Here is a 9391-nt window from a genome sequence, read left to right on the forward strand (position 1 = left end):
GTAGAAAGTACAGGTATTTGGGTCCAAAATGTAAGAAGCTTTATATATACAGTCTAGAAGTCAAAGTAAAAAGTCGTCAGAAAAATAAGTAGTGGAGTAAAGTACTGATACCAGAAATATGTACTTTAAGTACAGTAACAAAGTATTTGTACTCCACTACTTCCCACCTCTATAAAGGACAAGCAGGAAACAAAGAGGCTTCTGGGAAAGCAGGTGTGTCTGAGAGCTTCCTCCACTCCTGCTAAGTGCGAGAACATTACTGAGCTGATAAATTACACAGACAATGAGTTCAGGCTCCTCCAAAGTATGATGTAATCTGCTGCTTAAAGGGAGAGACTGTTGTCCAAATATATATACAAATACACAGATTGAAACCTTTAATTTGGTCTCAAATCCACATACAGGTCCCTCTTGACACAGGGAACTCTAATTATTTAACAATACAGTAAGTTAGTAGTTTTCTTGGTGTTAAAGATATGATATGCAACATCTCAACGCTAGAATATCTAAAAAATGAATAGATTTGTGAGCATTATTCATCCTATATATTCAAACCATTTACAACCCTAGAGAAAGCGGTCATTTTAATATAGGTGAAGGTGCATTTAATTTGGTCGCCTGTTATAGTGTTGCCCCACTTTTTGCATACGTCATAATTTTTGGTCATAAATGCACTTGTATCTGTCTTTTTGATTTTAACTGTATGATTTTACCCAATGAAGGGTTATAGTGACAGAACGCCTGGATCTTAAGTCATATCAACAGACATTTTGACAGGAATCAATATCAAGTGAGACACAGATACACTTTTGTCCCACACTACAGCCTCTGAAGAGATAACAAATCTGACCAAAATGCACTGCAGCTGTAACGACTCAGCAGGTAAACAGCTTTGAAGGTGTGAGACTTTCTCAGAGAGGGGAGGGGTCGGGTAAAAAGTTCACGTTTTTACCTGTCGTCAAAGATCAAGAGAAAGTCTGAAAAACAAGCCCGCGGATAAAAGATCTATAAGTTATCGGGGGCAGGGCATCGAGGTGGCAGGCAGAATAAGAAGCAGACGATCTGACAGAGAGGGGATGATGGTGGAGGCTGCATGAGTGAAAGGTGTGAAGGTGAGGTGATGAGGATGAAGAGGACAGGAGTTAAACTGCAGGGCAGGAAGGAGGGGCCGCTTCTGAGTAGAGTAAAGTTGGAACGATATTGGCAGATTCGGATTTCACGGATCAATAACTCATGAACAAAACGTTGTACACACACAAATTACGTCTCCTAAGTACCGTGGTAAGGTTGACAACGAACTACAATCACATTTTGATCCAAAAAAGCCAATACATGCTGTCCTCCAAACTGGACACATTCAATTGGTCTCTATCTGCAGCCGGAGAAGAAACGAGTGCTCAGGGACCGTCTGCAAAGTGCAACTCCGAAAAAAGAGAATACAATAATATTCAATAACGTTACTAGTGTACAGTATATTTCTACCAAACTCACTACACACATCAATAGTCTCCTGGTGGTCATACTACAGCAGAGAGTTTGGAAGAATATGGTTTTGATTAATTTAGGTGAATATTTATAATGTAAAATCTTCAATAAATATGGCATCATCTTCAATAACGTTCCTAGTGTACAGTATATTTCTCCCAAACTCACTACACATATCAATAGTGTCCTGTTGGTCATACTACAGCAGAGAGTTTGGAAGAATGTGCTTTTGATTAATTTTGGTGAATAATTATCATGTAAAATCTTCAATAAATATGGCATCATCTTCAATAACGTTACTATTATACAGTATATTTCTCCCAAACTCACTACACACATCAATAGTCTCCTGGTGGTCATACTACAGCAGAGAGTTTGGAAGAATATGGTTTTGATTAATTTTGGTGAATATTTATAATGTAAAATCTTCAATAAATATGGCATCATCTTCAATAACGTTACTATTATACAGTATATTTCTACCAAACTCACTACACACATCAATAGTGTCCTGTTGGTCATACTACAGCAGAGAGTTTGGAAGAATGTTCTTTTGATTAATTTTGGTGAATAATTATAATGTAAAATATTCAATAAATATGGCATCATCTTCAATAACGTTACTATTATACAGTATATTTCTACCAAACTCACTACACACATCAATAGTCTCCTGGTGGTCATACTACAGCAGAGAGTTTGGAAGAATATGGTTTTGATTAATTTAGGTGAATATTTATAATGTAAAATCTTCAATAAATATGGCATCATCTTCAATAACGTTACTAGTGTACAGTATATTTCTCCCAAACTCACTACACATATCAGTAGTGTCCTGTTGGTCATACTACAGCAGAGAGTTTGGACGTTTTCACATCAACTCATCAAAACTCATCAAAACAATCTCTTCAAAATCTACGAAGAGACATGGCAGAAGAAATTCTCAAAGGATCAGGTATTAGCCAAAAATATGAAATGAATATATGGATCCCTTCCTGTAAATTGAACAGTAATACACCTGTTATTTTTTCAGTTTCAAAGGATGACTTCTGTTCCTTCTGTGGAATTGAGGACCTGCCCACAACTGCTGTTGATGCTGTTTGGGTGAGAATAAATGATGAATTGTTTTGAAACTCCAGAAGATAATCTGAATAATAGATAATATGTAGATCATCTGGAGTTAGATTTCAGGAATAACATAAAAGTAATGACATTTTGTATATTTTTATGCATTACAGGTTTCCTTTTGTTTTTCTTATAATTTGTTAAAGTTTTAGCACAGTACAGAGAAACCTGAATAACAACAAGTATTTATATTTTAAAAAAAAGTATAATCTCTATAAAATATAAATGAATATGCCTGCTTTACAAGTGTCCTAAACTTGACATTTTCTTAATATCTTTCTTGTATTTATCCCCATGTAGATTCAGTGTGAAACTTGTGGAAGATGGTTTCACACGCAGTGCCTCGGAATGACTGCTGCACTAATACCAAAAAAAGATACCCCGTGGTATTGTGTGTTGTGTATCATCCCTAACTAAAGAGGCTATGTAAGAGTTTGTGTAACTTTTACCAGAGGTACCAGGATTTGGGGAGGTAAGGCTTGTAGTTAGAACTACCACAATAGAACTAGTGCGCTTATAAACGGCATGTGGGGGGAAATCCAGCCCAGCCAGTGATTTCAATTCGGCAAAATGAAAGCTGAATTTTGTACAAAACAAACAAAAATCCAGAAAAAAGCTTTGCTAAAGATTTTGGGCAACTGAAGTAATGATTAATAATCACCTGTCCATAGTTTTAAATTTTTATATTCTTAATTAAGATGTTAAATATATTTTCCTTTACAGATTAAATTAGTCACAGATGTTCATGATGTTTTCCATGTCAGACATTACATTGTAGATTTGTTCATTAATATTGTACAGTAAGATAGGTGAAAAGCCTGAAATTTTTTTTTTTCAATTTTAACTTTATTTTACTGTTTCATAGCTAATGAACAAGTTGTTTCATGTCTTAATTTATATATACAATGTGTAACATATATATGTATATATCAATGTGTGTGATGTCTAGTTTATTGATGATTAAAAGACTGTTCTACTTTTGATGGATCTTGCTTTGATGTAGGTGATACCATGTATATATTCAGTCTGTAAGTTAATTAATGAAAGAACAATAAAACAGTGCAATGGTTATGAATAAATAGGAGATCTTCTTTTGAGTTAAATTTCAATAGCTTCTGGTTAAAATTAAGGGGTCTCCTGTTTGACAGTAACTTATACTTAACAATACACTTTATTTTTAAAATAACATAACGACCATTAAAATACGTTTTCAAATACACTTTTGTAGTGTAGCAAGTTAGAGACCATTAATGTCTGAGGTGAGTTTGGTAGCACTCCACTGTATAATAGTGAAGATATTGAAGATTATATTATATTTATTGAAGATTTTACATTATAAATATTCACCAAAATTAATCAAAAGCACATTCTTCCAAACTCTCTGCTGTAGTATGACCAACAGGACACTATTGATGTGTGTAGTGAGTTTGGTAGAAATATAGTGTATAATAGTAACGTTATTGAAGATGATGCCATATTTATTGAGGATTTTACATTATAAATATTCACCAAAATTAATCAAAACCATATTCTTCCAAACTCTCTGCTGTAGTATGACCAACAGGACACTATTGATATGTGTAGTGAGTTTGGGAGAAATATACTGTATAATAGTAACGTTATTGAAGATGATGCCATATTTATTGAGGATTTTACATTATAAATATTCACCAAAATTAATCAAAACCATATTCTTCCAAACTCTCTGCTGTAGTATGACCACCAGGACACTATTGATGTGTGTAGTGAGTTTGGTAGAAATATACTGTATAATAGTAACGTTATTGAAGATGATGCCATATTTATTGAGGATTTTACATTATAAATATTCACCAAAATTAATCAAAACCATATTCTTCCAAACTCTCTGCTGTAGTATGACCAACAGGACACTATTGATGTGTGTAGTGAGTTTGGTAGAAATATAGTGTATAATAGTAACGTTATTGAAGATGATGCCATATTTATTGAGGATTTTACATTATAAATATTCACCAAAATTAATCAAAACCATATTCTTCCAAACTCTCTGCTGTAGTATGACCACCAGGACACTATTGATATGTGTAGTGAGTTTGGGAGAAATATACTGTATAATAGTAACGTTATTGAAGATGATGCCATATTTATTGAAGATTTTACATTATAAATATTCACCTAAATTAATCAAAACCATATTCTTCCAAACTCTCTGCTGTAGTATGACCAACAGGACACTATTGATGTGTGTAGTGAGTTTGGGAGAAATATACTGTATAATAGTAACGTTATTGAAGATGATGCCATATTTATTGAGGATTTTACATTATAAATATTCACCAAAATTAATCAAAACCATATTCTTCCAAACTCTCTGCTGTAGTATGACAAACAGGAGACTATTGATATGTGTAGTGAGTTTGGTAGAAATATACTGTATAATAGTGAAGTGATTGAATATTATTGTATTCTCTTTTTTCGGAGTTGCACTTTGCAGACGGTCCCTGAGCACTCGTTTCTTCTCCGGCTGCGGAAAGAGACCAATTGAATGTGTCCAGCTCGGAGGACGGCGCATATTGGCTTTTTTTTATCAACATGTGATTGTAGTTTGTTGTCAACCTTACCACGGTACTTAGGAGACGTAATTTGTGTCTGAACAACGTTTTGTTCATGACTTATTGATCCGTGAAATCCGAATCTGCCAATATCGTTCCAACTTTACTCAACTCCGCTTCTGAAGTAAACAGATCATTAGGAAGTAGAACACAAAGCAGGCTGAGCTATCGTTAGCATGCATCGCGCTTTACAGGAGGAGCTCTGCAGTGATAAGGGGAAGAGAGCTGAATGATTGGGTAACTAATTGTGATCCTTTGAATGAGTTTGCAATCACGATTACTCATGATTGTACATTGAATTAAAACATTTTTAAACGATCAATCACGCTCCCTTGCCATATCATTATTTTCATTATCAAATATATTTAAATAATCATTTGTTTCTTGCACCTTTGCTGAGATTTTGCACAAAAGACCATCAAGTTATCCTCACATTTCAGTCACAATGTAACTTGGGGAAATACAGTAAGTAGTGTTGATGGGGCCAAAATAAAGACCAATGCAGATAGTTAGCGTTACTCATCCTGTAAAATCAGCTCCATGACGTCTTCTGTGTCTCTAGAGGAGCTCAGAAAATGACGGCATCAAGTTTACTGGTAAGATGATATGTATTGCATTATGGGAAATGTTGCAAATGCGGCAGGTTTATAATGGACGGTGAAACATTCTCTATTTTGTGAACTCTGTATTTAACACAACGGATGATTTTTCAGTTTGTTTTTGCAGTGTTTGCGACTCTCCTATGCACACTTCAATCAGGAGGGACGGTTTTGATGTAACAACACATATTTATTGCAGAGATACACAAATAAATGTAATGGTGATGTTGGCGATTAAGCCCCGTTGTGCAGGAAGTATCATTCGGGAGGGTAGAACCGATCCGATGAAACCCCTCGGGGTCTAGACACTGGTGGTGGTGAATGGATAGTTGGGTCGGTCTGAAGGGGAGGGGCTTAGCTTGACCCTGGATTCAGGTGACACGACGCAACGAGGGTTGCGTCGAGTCACCTGAAATGACAGCTGTCAGAGGGGAGAGCAGATTTAAAAGGTTTGGCAGAGCGCTATGATAGGCTCTTGGGAATAGAGCGAAGTGATTGGTTAAGCTGGAGAGTGACGCCCCCGATCACTTATTGAGAGGAGAGAGAGTAGTTACATGGGAATAGTAAATAAATGAGTAAAGACGGTCTTCCTGGTTGAACTTACGCTGAGCTTCACTTGTTGAACAATGCATGATACAACTTTGAGCAAAGATTAGAGTTAATTCCCTTTATTGAAAGGCAAATAAAAGGTTCTAATTGACATGTAAAATGTGTAAGAATAGCTAAGAAAGACAAGTTAAAGAAGGAGGGTATAGAATTCAAATTCCTCTGAATCGTCTCGATAACCTTCGACACAAGAAGAACCACAGCAGCGTTAATCTTAAAATGTTTATTTTAATAAGGTGCTGGAAATATTCAACAGTCACATTTGTTCTTTTTCCTTTTTCACAGAACAAGGACATTTATAACCACAGAGAGAGTGCAGCAGGACACAAGTACATGACCTTTAACAATATATACAGATAAAAGAGTCACAGTGTGGTAGAGAGAGAGGGGGGGGGGGGGGGGGCTGAACGCACAGCACTAGGCAATTAAGGCAACACGTCAAAAAAGGTACAAAGACAACCTTTTTCTGTACAAGGAGAGTAAAAAATAGAGAACAAGCACCAGGGAAGACGTTAAGGACCCCGAGGGGCACACGGCAAACACGTCCTATAGCTGCTGAACGAGACAGAGACAGGCTATGGACATGTTAGAGAGTCCGTTTTGAATTCGCCTTCATGTGTTTCTTTGTGGTTTCGTCTGGAACTGGTTTTTGTCACAGCTCCAGTTTTGTCAGTCGAGGAATCCAAGAAAAAAGCAAATTCCTTTCTCCCTTCAGGTTTCGTCGTCAGTCGACTCTCATCGGAGACACCTGCTGGTGCTTTGGAGGAGGAGGAGGAGGAGGAGGAGGAGGAGGAGGAGGAGGAGGACGAGGAGGAGGAGGAGCAGCTCGGCAATTACGACGTAATCCTCACGCCTGTTTAATAAAGTGATTTCCTTTAGGATTAAATCGTCAGCAAACATCCCGTTTCAGCGACTGTGTTAGTGTTGAGACATTCCCAATAAATACTGGCGAGACACTGAGTAAAACGTTTAAAAAGACTGTAAAAAAAAAGTTAGATTTAAAAGCAAATCTCCCCAAAAATGTACACGATTGTCCATAAATAATCAGTTCGGAATATTTCTCCTTTCCTTGGCCAGCATCCAGTCATCAATTTGGGAAATTATTTTTGCATAATATTCATCTAGAGAGGGCCATACAACATGATACAAGTACCTGCCTCTCAATGACAGTCTCAGAGGTTTGGAGCAGCACTAAAACAGCAGGAGGGCGCCCGTTTAGCCCTGACTCAGCACAAATCCAGCCTTGCGGATTGGCTGATGAAGCTTTACTTCCTCGTTAGGGGGCGACACTCGATGCTGATCTGGAGTCAGAAGCTCGTTGTGTTTGTCAGCGTCAAGTGGCTCGAAAACACGATGAAAGAAATATGACATGATGTGTAAACAATGGCCTCTAACAGTCCGTCATGCTGTGCCTGGTTAGGAAAATTAATCCGTTTGTTTACACACAAACATAGACTGAGAAACAAACAAAACAGGTAATGATGTGTTAAACAGTCACATGGCATCGAGACGTAAAAGAGTAAACAATCCATCACCACTGTTAGCAATATATACATTTACGTCCTAAAATCTAAAATAAGAGTGTGGGGGTTTCCACTTTCCCTTCGCCTCCTCTTTGTGCAAGATTAATTATTTAGTCCTTAAGTGTTTTTTTGTTTGTTTGTTTGTTTGTTTGTTTGTTGTTGTCCTCAACAGTGTCACACGGAGACGAAGACGTCCAGGTAGAGGCGGTCGTACGACTCCCTGAAGAAGAGGATGAGGACGAGGCTGAAGAGACACGAGCCGGTCAGACACCAGTTCAACCACGACAGGTCTGGAGGAGGGAGAGAGAGAGAGAGAGAGAGAGAGAGAGAGGGAGAGAGAGCGAGGGAGAGAGAGAGAGAGAGAGGGAGGGCGAGGAGAGAGAGAGAGAGAGAGAGAGAGGGAGGGCGAGGGAGAGAGAGAGAGAGAAAGAGAGAGAGAGAGAGAGGGAGGGCGAGGGATAGAGCGAGAGAGAGAGAGAGAGAGGGACGGCGAGGGCGAGGGAGAGAGAGAGAGAGAGAAAGAGAGAGAGAGAGAGAGAGAGGGAGAGAGAGGGAGAGAGAGGGAGAGAGAGGGAGGGAGAGAGAGAGAGAGAGAGGGAGGGCGAGGGAGAGAGAGAAAGAGAGAGAGAGAGAGAGAGAGAGGGAGGGCGAGGGAAAGAGAGAGAGAGAGGGAGAGAGAAAGAGAGAGAGAGAGAGAGAGAGAGAGAGAGAGAGAGAGAGAGAGAGAGAGAGAGAGAGAGAGAGAGAGAGAGAGAGAGAGAGGGAGGGAGGGCGAGGGAGAGAGAGAAAGAGAGAGAGAGAGAGAGAGAGAGGGAGGGCGAGGGAAAGAGAGAGAGAGAGGGAGAGAGAAAGAGAGAGAGAGAGAGAGAGAGAGAGGGAGAGAGAGGGAGAGAGAGGGAGGGAGAGAGAGCGAGGGAGAGAGAGAGAGAGAGAGAGATGTGGGGTTAGATTTTAAGGTTTAGATCAGGGTGTCAAACTCAAATACACAGTGGGTCAAAATAAAAATAAATGGTGCTAGTGGGGGGCCGGACTGGTTCAATGTAGGGCTGCTCGATTATGGCAAAAATTATAATCTCGATTAGTTGGTCAATAATTGATATCATGATTATTAAAAACGATTATTATTTACTTTGAAAACATCCATTTATTGGAGAAAACAGTATGTTTTTAAAAGTTGATTACTCTGAACTTTAAGTATAATTCAACTGAAAAAATGAATAAAAAAAAAAAAATGAATAAAACAAAAGAATAATCGTTTTATTTTAATTACGTTGTTTTCGTAATCGTTGCAAGCCATAATCGTAATTGCGATTAAAATACGATTAATTGAGCAGCCCTAGTTCAATGTTTATAGCAGAACTTATTGAAATGAACTTATTGCACATATTAAACCTGGAACTAACAAAGCTTAAATGATTGCCTATAAAAACAACATTAAACATTAAATAATCAGTTCATT

General features: G+C 38.0%; 1 long non-coding RNA gene across 1 annotated transcript; it reads left to right on the forward strand.

The window, feature by feature from the left end:
• Nucleotides 1–2373: 2373 nt before the first annotated feature.
• LOC307027866 lies at nt 2374–3689 on the forward strand. The gene is made up of 3 exons (XR_013804782.1): nt 2374–2440; nt 2519–2589; nt 2911–3689. It is a non-coding gene; the product is annotated as an uncharacterized lncRNA (long non-coding RNA).
• Nucleotides 3690–9391: the final 5702 nt, after the last annotated feature.

This window comes from Notothenia rossii (assembly GCF_949606895.1).
Source record: "Notothenia rossii genome assembly, contig: scaffold_326, whole genome shotgun sequence".
Classification (NCBI taxonomy): Eukaryota; Metazoa; Chordata; class Actinopteri; order Perciformes; family Nototheniidae; genus Notothenia; species Notothenia rossii.